Source organism: Phoca vitulina, unplaced genomic scaffold (assembly GCF_004348235.1).
Source record: "Phoca vitulina isolate PV1807 unplaced genomic scaffold, GSC_HSeal_1.0 scaffold22, whole genome shotgun sequence".
Lineage (NCBI taxonomy): Eukaryota > Metazoa > Chordata > Mammalia > Carnivora > Phocidae > Phoca > Phoca vitulina.
The window spans coordinates 38085511-38095742 of record NW_022589725.1 but is presented as its reverse complement, the minus strand read 5'-3'; the positions used below and the strand labels follow the sequence as shown (position 1 = coordinate 38095742).

The 10232-nt window shown below is 40.5% G+C and overlaps 1 protein-coding gene across 1 annotated transcript in view; it reads left to right on the top strand.

The window, feature by feature from the left end:
• The first annotated feature begins 9095 nt into the window (after positions 1-9095).
• The window catches only part of CHST10 (carbohydrate sulfotransferase 10), a 53475-nt gene continuing 52338 nt past the window's right edge, over positions 9096-10232 (top strand). Inside the window, exons 1-2 of the mRNA XM_032419253.1 lie at positions 9096-9226; positions 9587-9642. The gene's annotated coding sequence lies outside the window, so the exon portion shown is untranslated. The remainder of the gene's footprint in view (positions 9227-9586; positions 9643-10232) is intronic.

Genomic DNA, 10232 nt, shown 5'->3' with positions numbered 1-10232 from the left:
GTATAGCATAAGGAATATAGGGAATAATATTGTAATAATGTCATATGGTGACAGATGGTACCATGGTGAACATTGTGTAAGGTATAAAGTTGTCAAATCACTATGTTGTACATCTGAAACTAATATAATATTGTGTGTCAACTCTACTTCAATAATAAAAAATGTTAAAGAGCCTCCTTGAGATTAGATATGGAATAGAAAGAAGGAGAAAGAATGAAATCTTCTGTCTTGCAGAAAGGGTAACCTATATAAGGCATATATCAAATAAATATCCTTTTATCATCATGCATATCTTTAATTTTTGCTCTTTTAAGGATTAGGAGGTAACTAACAATTGTTGAAAGTTTACAATGTGCTTAGGGGCGCCTGGGTGTCTCAGTCGTTAAGCGTCGGCCTTTGGCTCAGGTCATGATCCTGGGTCCTGGGATCGAGCCCCGCATCGGGCTCCCTGCTCTGCGGGAAGGCTGCTTCTCCCTCTCCCACTCCCCCTGCTTGTGTTCCCCTCTTTCGCTTTGTCTCTCTCTGTCAAATAAATAAATAAAATCTATTAAAACAAATAAAAGTTTACAATGTGCTTAAAACATGTTAATCCTTTACCTAAGTCATCTTATGTCATTTTTTTTCAATGAATGAAAGTTTTTTTTTTTTTTTTTAAAGATTTTATTTATTTATTTGACAGAGAGAGACACAGTGAGAGAGAGAACACAAGCAGGGGGAGTGGGAGAGGGAGAAGCAGACTTCCTGCCGAGCAGGGAGCCCGATGCGGGGCTAGATCCCAGGACCCTGGGATCATGACCTGAGCCGAAGGCAGACGCTTAACGACTGAGCCACCCAGGCGCCCCAGTGAATGAAAGTTTTAAGAATAATTTTGGGTGGGAGTTGCTCAGAATGCACTGTTTATTTATGACTTAAAATGTGATATTTTGCCAAAAAATTTCTAATTCATAAGGGACTGGGAATTATAAACTACTGGATCACCGTAATATTTTGTTGACTTCCTTGAGATAGCAAGAAATAGAGATTTCTATTTATTACAGTATTTACCACTTTAGTTCAAGGAGAATAACCTAAGGTCTTCAAACACCAGGAAAAGATGATGTCTTTGTCTTGAAATGCATCCACTGTCCAAGTCTTTACTAAATGAATAGGAAAAAAGGAATGATTGTTTTTTGAACATAAACCACCTATCTATACAGTATTAAACACAATTACTTATGGGCATTTTAGACACAGCACACACATAATAGCAAAGGTTTGTGGCAGTTCTACTGTCAATCAATAAATATTTTTTAAACATTTGGTCTGTCTCCACCAAGAACTAGGTGCTCTATGCACAAACATACATTTTTCAAATAAACCTTTGTGGTAACTCTGATTTGTATCAATTTGATTTTGTTTCTTTTGCACATTTTGCACACATTATTTCTCAGATATTCAGAATAGAAAAAAGAAGTATTATTTTTATTTTTTTTATAGATTTATTTATTTATTTATTTATTTGAGAGAGAGAGTGAGATAGAGATAGAGAGAGAGCATGAGACGGGGGAGGGTCAGAGGGAGAAGCAGACTCCCTGCCGAGCAGGGAGCCCGATGCGGGACTCCATCCTGGGACTCCAGGATCATGACCTGAGCCGAAGGCAGTCGCTTAACCAACTGAGCCACCCAGGCGCCCAATAGAAGTATTATTTTTTAAGCCATTTTTTAAAAAAGATTTTATTTCTAAATAATCTCTACATCCAACATGGAGCTCAAACTCACAACCCCAAGATCAAGAGTCACATGCCTCACCACCCACTGAGCCAGCCAGTCACCCCTAAAAATATTATTTTTAATGCTAATTCAGAAATGGGATTATATTAATATCCCAGAAATGGAATATGTTGAAGCCCTGATCCCCAGTGTGACTGTATTTGGAGATCTGGCCTTTAAGGAGAAAATGAAGGTTAAATGAAGCATAAGGACAGGGCCCTAATCTGTGAGGATTGGTGTCTTTCCAAGAAGAGGAAAAGAGACCCCAGAGCTCCCTCTCTGAGCGCACACAAAGAAAGGGCTAGGAGAGGACACAGCGAGAAGGCACCGTCTGCAAGCTGAGGGGTGAGTTCTCATCAGAAACCATCTTGCTGGCACCTTCATCTGGGACTTCCAGACTCCAAACTGTGAGAAAATAAATTTTTGTTGTTTAAGTTACCCAGACTCTACTCTTCAGTTATGACAACCTGAACTGACCAATACGAACACACAGGGGGTTTAGCCAATTCAGTACCAGGAAAAGAAAAAAAAAGTAAAATAATGAAATGAAAGGTAAAATAAAAGTTAGGAACTCTCATCGTTTTAAATTATATGATTAGCTACCCAGAAAATCCAAAGGAATCAAGTGGCAAATTCTTAGAATAAATGAGTTTACCAAAATGGTCAAATTTAAAGAAAACTATTTTCAGGAAAAATTTTCTCAAACATGAGCAAAAATAAATTTTAAAATGTGTTAGAAAATGTAAATAGCTTAAAAAACCATGTAATTCTGAGAACTAAACCAAAGAATAAGCATGTAATATATTAAAAAAGAAAACTATAAAATTTTACCAAAGGACATAGGAAATAAGTGAAAAGGCATATCATGATCATTGACAACAAAAGTCAAGGTTGTTAAAAGTTCAACTGACGGCAAATTAATCTACAAAGTTAATGTAAGCCTTATTAAAATTCCAAAATGACTTTTTCATGGATTTTTAAAACTGACTCAAATTATTTTGAAAGAGAAAATATTGAAGAATATTCAAGACATTTTTGAAAAAAAGAAAAGATACTTTGCCAATGTCAAAACGTACTATAAAGCAGTAGTTATTGTTACATTGCAGTGGTCATTTTGTTACTGATCTGGTAACAAGCGAATAAATAGATCAATGGAACAGATTAGAATCTTGAAGCAGATAATCTAAATGCAGAGTGGAGGTGGTATTTCAAATCAGTGCAAATGATTGAACTACTCTAAATGGTGTTTAGAACCTTTGGCTATCCAGTTGACAAAAATATTCACTATTTCACACCATAAATTCAAATAAATTTCAGAGGATTGATGAATTAAATCTAACACACCCACACATACACATAGGCACTTACATAAAATTCTGTATTAGAAAGAAATAGAGTATACATATGGTTGGAAAATTGCTCGTGAGCAAAATTTAGAATAGGAAAGCCACTAAGGGAAAGATTGATACATTTTATTATATATTTTAAAATGTCTATGAAAAAGATAACCCATATTAGCAGAGAAAAGACAGAGTAGGGGAAGTATACAACAACTATAGAGATACTTATAATACAGGAGATGGAGAGAAGGACGGAGGCAGGTAGGCACAACCTAAATGTCTGGCATAGAGAAAATATTAAACTGTAGAATATCCATAATATGGAAATTCACATAACTCTTAAAAAGAATAAGATGGATCTTTATGCATTGACAAGTCAAACACTTTGTAACATAGTGAGTAAAGCAAAAAAATTATAGAACTACATACTATATGGTCTAGTATCAGTTTGCTTTTGCTCATAATACAACCAGTCCCCACACTTAGTTGTTTAAAACAACCATTTATTTAGCTCAAAATTATGCAGGTCAGTAATTCAGGCTGGACTCAACTGGGTAATTCTTACGGTTTAGGCGGGGCTCAGCTAGTCTCAGGTAGGCTCACTTAGACATTTACATTCATCTGGTAAATAGACTGGGGTGGGACCACTTTCCATGTGGTCTTCCGGTCTCCAGATGGCTGGCTAGTCCAGGTTTGTTCCCATGCTGGTTTCAGAGTGCCAAGGCAGTGAGACTAGAAGCTAGGAGGCCTCTAGGTTTGGAACTGACACAACATCACTTCTGCATTATATTGGTCAAAGCAAGTCACAAGGCTGGTTGGATTCAAGGGGTGGGAAAAAAACCTCCATCTCTCAATGAAAGTAGCTGAAAAGTATACAGCCAATTTTGCTATCTATGGATCTCCATTTCTGTACAAGTTTTTTCAAAACAGCCAATGCAATCCACGAGTGCATACGTAGGTAACACAAAGAAAAAAGGTTAGGATGTCACACAGATACACAAATAACAGTGGTTCTAGAGAAACAGGATTGTGAGGGGGTCATAAAAATCTTTTATATTATCTGGACTTTTGAATTATCACATTGGCTATCTGTGAATTACCTGTATAAGTAAAACTAAATTTTAAAAATGTAATAAACTCCAAACACGATTATGAGTATATGGGTTCATATTTAAACATCTGAACTTACATATATGAAAGAGCAACTTCTTTATTTCATTACATTTATTTTTCCGAAGTGTTTCCTTTGTTAGGCATTATTGAAAAGGTTGTGACCAGTGGATTTGTCAGTGCCAAGCCAATTTAATTAGATATCTTTTTTTTTAAATACATGAACTCACCATGTGGAGCTCCCACACCATTTGAAACAGAACTGAATGCTGATAATTACACTAAAAATTCCTCTTCCTTCCCACATCAAATTAGCTCCCGCTTTGTAAGTGGTTATTACAAAAAAACTCAGCAGACTTTTAAGGAACTGGACTTTAATCTATAAGACATTTAAAAAATGTAATTTCAAAATTGATTATAAGTTTCTGTATTCAAAGCATAACTTTCTGAGTTCTTCAGTGGCATCCCAACATCCTTCAAGAACGCTCTGAGTCTAAGCAAGTGAAGATGCAGGTATGCGGATTAATGTTTGAGGGCTTCTATCCCTAGCAGGGTTTCACAGAAAGTAGTGACAGGTTTATTTGAGAGGCAGGCTGTTAAATCCCCAAAAAGCTGTTTGGTGACAGACAGGCCAGCCTCCCACATCTGCTAGCACTGTCCCCCCTCACCTGAATATACCCTATCTTATCCTCCCAGCTTCTGAGCCTGTATTCTGTGCTTTTCTCTTGGCCTTTACATCTGCTCTTATGGTGGGCTACTTAGTGGAGGCAGGGGATGGGAGAGCTGTGTAATCTCAGGAGAACCAGGATATGCTAATAGAAAATATCCATGAAAATAAGAACTGTGGCTTTACTTACTGTATATTTTCCTTTGCCCAGAGTAATATATCAGACAGTTGGGCCAGTAACTTGTCCATTGGCCTTCTGCTCCATAAATGCCTTTCCTTATTATTCCCCTCTGATCATGAAGAGCTAGAAACCTACAAAATAAACTCTCTTCCCAACTGGCTTCCCGGTAGTTTCTGTCAATGAGAGAAGAGGATGGAAGGAGTTTGGAAGATGGAAGTGAGAGCCATTTTTGTTGTTGTTGTTGTTGTTCCCCGCTTTGGGTGGTGCCTCCAGCAGAGGCAGCTCTCCTGGGCTCCACGAGCACTCCACAAGCAGCAACACTTACACATGACTTCACCCTCCCCGGGTCCTCTGGTGTAATGAGAGCGCGTGCTCCTGGCTTCCTGAGGAGGAGCAGAGAGGTGATAATTGAAACAGCAGTTCTAACAGAGACTCCATTAGTCTTAGTGGCCAAGGAACATGGGCTCTGTGAACACCATTTTTCCTTATGTTCCTCCAACGCTAGGGGTAGATGGGGGCTCTCTGCAGTTGCTAATCTCTGGGTAATGTCACCACTTTTCAATTCCAGTCTCCTTTTGAGATTATTTATATACAGTTTTGTTGAGATATATCACATGTATTTAAACTATATAATCTGATAAACTTTAATATAAGTATATGCTGTGATACCACCATCACAATAAAAATAACACATGTTATTTCTCATGCCCCAAAAGTTTCTCATGCTCCTTTGTAATCACCACAGATCTGCTTTCTGTCATCATAGCTTGTGTTTTCTAGAATTTTATATGAATGGATTCATATAGTATGTACTTTTTTTTATTTAAATTCTTTTAATCAGCATAATTAAACTGACCCACATTGCATATTTTAATCATTCACTCCTTTTTTGTTGCTGATAGTATTCAGTTGTATATATTTATCACAGTTTGTGTTTTCATTCACCAATTTTTTTTTTAATAGAGAGAGAGAGAGAGCATGTACCTGCAGGGGTGGGGGCAGAGGGAGAGGGAGAGAGAAAATCTTAAGCAGGCTCCACGCCCAGCATGGAGCCCCCCATGAGGCTCGATCTCATGACCCTGAGATCATGACCTGAGCAGAAATCAACGGACACTCAACGGACTGAGCCACCCAGGCACCCCTTCATTCACCTTTTGATGGACTTTTGTTTCCAGTTTTGAGCTATTACAAATAAAGCAGCTATGATCATTTGTGTAAAAGTCTGTGGATGAATATCTGATTTCATTTCTCTTAGGGAAATACCTAAGTGTGGAATGACTTGGATTATAGGGTAGTAGTAAGTCTCACTCTTCAAGAAACAGCAGAGTAAAAAAAAAAAAAAAAAAAGGAGAGAAACAAAGAGCGAGCAAAGTAATTTTCCATAGTATTATTTTACATTCCCACCAGCAGTACATGAGAATTCCAATTGCCCTATATCCTTGTCAACAGTTGATATGGTTAATATTTTTAACTTTAGCCATTCTACTCCTTCCAACACTTTTGTAACCAAATCTCTAAATTAAATTCCTCTGTTTACGATACCTAGAATGATTTCTTTTTTTTCTAGTTGGATGCTGATTCAATACAAAAATTTAGTGACTGAACACTCAATATGTATTAGATGAATGGATGAGTAACTTATTGAGAAGAAAGCTCTCAGGATTATGAAAGGATGAAAAATCAAGAATCATGTCTCAGCAGGCAGAGACTAGGATGGAATGAAAATATAAAGGTTCTCTTTGAAGTGTAGGCACAGGAGGGAAGCAAGAAAGAATCTCTAGCAAACACATGGGGGAAGGTTCAGAGGTATTGGATGGGAAACATTTTTTTTTTTTAAAGATTTTATTTATTTATTTGACAAAGAGAGAGAGAGACAGAGAGAGAGGGAACACAAGCAGGGGGAGTGGGAGAGGGAGAAGCAGGCTTCCTGCTGAGCAGGGAGCCCGATGCAGGGCTCGATTCCAGGACCCTGGGATCATGACCGGAGCCGAAGGCAGACGCCCAACGACTGAGCCACCCAGGCGCCCCCGACGGGAAACATTTAACAGAGAAGAGTAAATTGCTAGTGTTTGGAAATAGAGACTAAATAATGGAAGAGTAGAGATGAGAATCAGTAATTTAGCAAGCAAGAAAGAGTAAATAGGAATGGCAATCAATAAAAAAGATAATGGCTTATGTTGAGTGGAGTTCTACATAAGGACAGATTTGAATAAGAAGGAGGGGTTTCATGGGGGCCAATTAAAATAACTGAACGCAAGAAAACAGAAACAATCAGCCCACATGCCCCAGGGCAGCCTCAGGAGATCAGAACAGTGGATCTGACCATGACACAGGCACTGGCTCTAGTCCTCCAAGCCTGTGCCGTCTGGACAGGTGACTGGGGAGGGTGGGTGGGATGAGTCAATTTGCTGTGGGCAGGTACACGGGACCATCTAGCCTGATGATTCAGGAGCTGGAGGAGAAGGGAGGACTACCAAAGTGGGAAAGAGGAGATGACTCTTGCTTGGAACGTGGAGCAACCTGAAACAGTGCCTACTCCTCTCAACCTCACCATTTATTAGTTAATTCCACTGCCTTGTCTGTCCATGGCACCTGAAACAATGATAGTCATTCACTCACTCACTAACTCACTTATTCATTCATTTCTTTATACATTTACTGAGCTCCAACTATATGCCAGTCACCAGGGATAGGAAGATGAGTAAGAAAGAATCTCTGGGGCGCCTGGATGGCTCAGTTGTTGAGCGTCTGCCTTCAGTTCAGGTCATGATCCCAGGGTTCTGGGATCGAGCCCCACATGGGGCTCCCTGCTCAGCGGGAAGCCTGCTTCTCCCTCTCCCACTCCCCCTGCTTGTGTTCCCTCTCTCGCTGTCTCTCTCTCTGTCAAATAAATAAATAAAATCTAAAAAAAGAAAAAAGAAAAGAAAGAATCTCTGAGCTCAAGGAGTTCATGGTGTAGCAGGAAAGGGAAACTCATCTATAATTCCCTACGAGAGCACCGGAGAAGGGTATCCATTGCAGGGGAGGCAGGGAAGACTCTACAGTGGAGCTGACTTCGACAGGGGGTTTGGAGGCCAAGTGAGTTTGCCAAGCAGAGTGGGCAGAAGAGAGGCAGTAGCCATATGAAAGGTACATAGGTGGGAAAACATCAGACAAAAGTGAAGTTTGGTGTTTCCAGAGGCTGGGACAGAAACATGATTGATGGCTGGAGTGGGAGGAGAGATAGTTGTGGCATCTTTAGGAAGGTTCTTTCGACAATGACAAAGATGTTAAGGGAAACAGAAGAAAGGGTGAAATAGAACCAGGCTGTCAGGTTGCAGACTTGTGGAGAGAGTAGGAAATGAATGGTGTCATTTTTATAAGCTTACTCTCCCCATCTGCAAACGGAGTGCCTACCACCAGCTGGGTACCTCTGATATTAGAACTTGGCCTCACTTCTGATGGGGAAGGGAAGTGAGAAGGAGAGAATCACACTGGTTAGAGACACGGAATGCTGTACTGGAGAACCTGATATGCCATTTCAGGAGTCGGATGTATTGTGTAGGTATCAGGAAGTCATCAAGGATTAAAAGCAGGGGGTGTTGGGATCTGACCCAGCTGTGGCTACAGAGATGCTTATGTGAGAAAGCTTACATGGAAATCTACCAGGGAGCATCTGCAAGTGAAAAATAGTGAGGACCAGACCCAAGGTAGTGTCAGCAGGAACAGAAAGGAGGGGGAGGACTCAGACATTTTAACTGGAGAATTGGCAAGAATTGGGATGACTATCTGGAGGCTAAAGGAAAGGAAGGAGCCAGAGAGGCCTCCAAGGGGTCTGGCCTGTGATGCAAGAGCAGAGAGTGACTGTCTTCACAAGACTGGGAATGGAGAGAAAACAGTGGGTTGATGTGTGGGACATGTGCCTGTGGAGGACGCAAATGGAGGTGTCCAGGATGTAGCTGGAGATGAGTGGCTTGTGCTTAAGAAGGAAACTGAAGTCACGTGTGTATATTTAATCATCAGGAACACGTGTGTGGTGGCTGACGTCACTAGAGAAGATGAGATCGCTTTGGGAGAATGAAGGGAGTGAAGGAATAGGACACCCTGGTGAATATCAAGGCTTGAGCAGAAGCCAAGAGCAAATTGTCAGGGAAAGCACCCTGCAGGAGAAGAGTGGATTTAGTGGTGAGGTTGTCACTGGTGAGCAGCTTTGGTAGGGGCCGGATTGAGGGTGTGCAGAGGAGGCAGATACAGATCATTCTTTCAGGAAGGACAGAAGGTGAAGGGCTTGGGAACAAGGGAGGCTTTATAATAAATGCAGGGTGAGGGAGACGTGAACGTGCAAAGGAGAGGAAGTGGGGGAGACAGGGAAGAGAAAGGAAACTGAGGAGCCAAAGTCATGGAGTAATCAAGAGGGTTATAATGACAAGCCAAGAGGAAGAATGAGTCTTCTACCCCTGAAACAGGAGGGAGGGAGGTAAAGACACACTCAGATCTGGAGGTGGTAGGAAAGAATTTGAGCAGGTCACATGATGGGGAACTTCTCCTTTCTATGTAAAGAAGAGGCTACGTTACCTAGTTGGAGGCTGGCGGGAAGAAGCAGGGAGCCAGAAAGGGTAAGCTACCTGCTAAAACTCACATGCTTCATATCCAATTTGTTGAATTCTCATTCTACTTTTTCCTGCTCTATATTTTAAGTTTTTTTTTTTTTTTAAGATTTTATTTATTTATTTGAGAGAGAGAGAGAGAGCGCGAGAGCGAGCATGAGCCGGGGGAGGGGCAGAGGGAGAAGCAGACTCCCTGCTGAGCAGGGAGCCCGATGGGGGACTCCATCCCAGGACCCTGAGATCATGACCTGAGCCAAAGGCAGACGCTTAACCGACTGAGCCACCCAGGTGCCCCTGTATTTTAAGTTTTTAAATATATTAATAAAGCAGGTCTGCATTATTTCTCACAGTGCTAAGTAAAGGAAATCTAAGTCCTGAAATAACAGACCCTTCTAATTGCAGGTGAGAGAAATCTCAGCTAGTTAAGAAGAAAATATATCTTCTAGCTGAAACAAACAAAACGAAAACGCAGAGACGTATTCTTTGACGTCTTTACGCTTGTCAATGTTATTTCTAACTCAGGAGTAATAAAATATCTGAATTTCAGAGGTTGTTGCTATGGCTTGTAGATAGATATAACTGTAGCTTCCAGGAAGGTG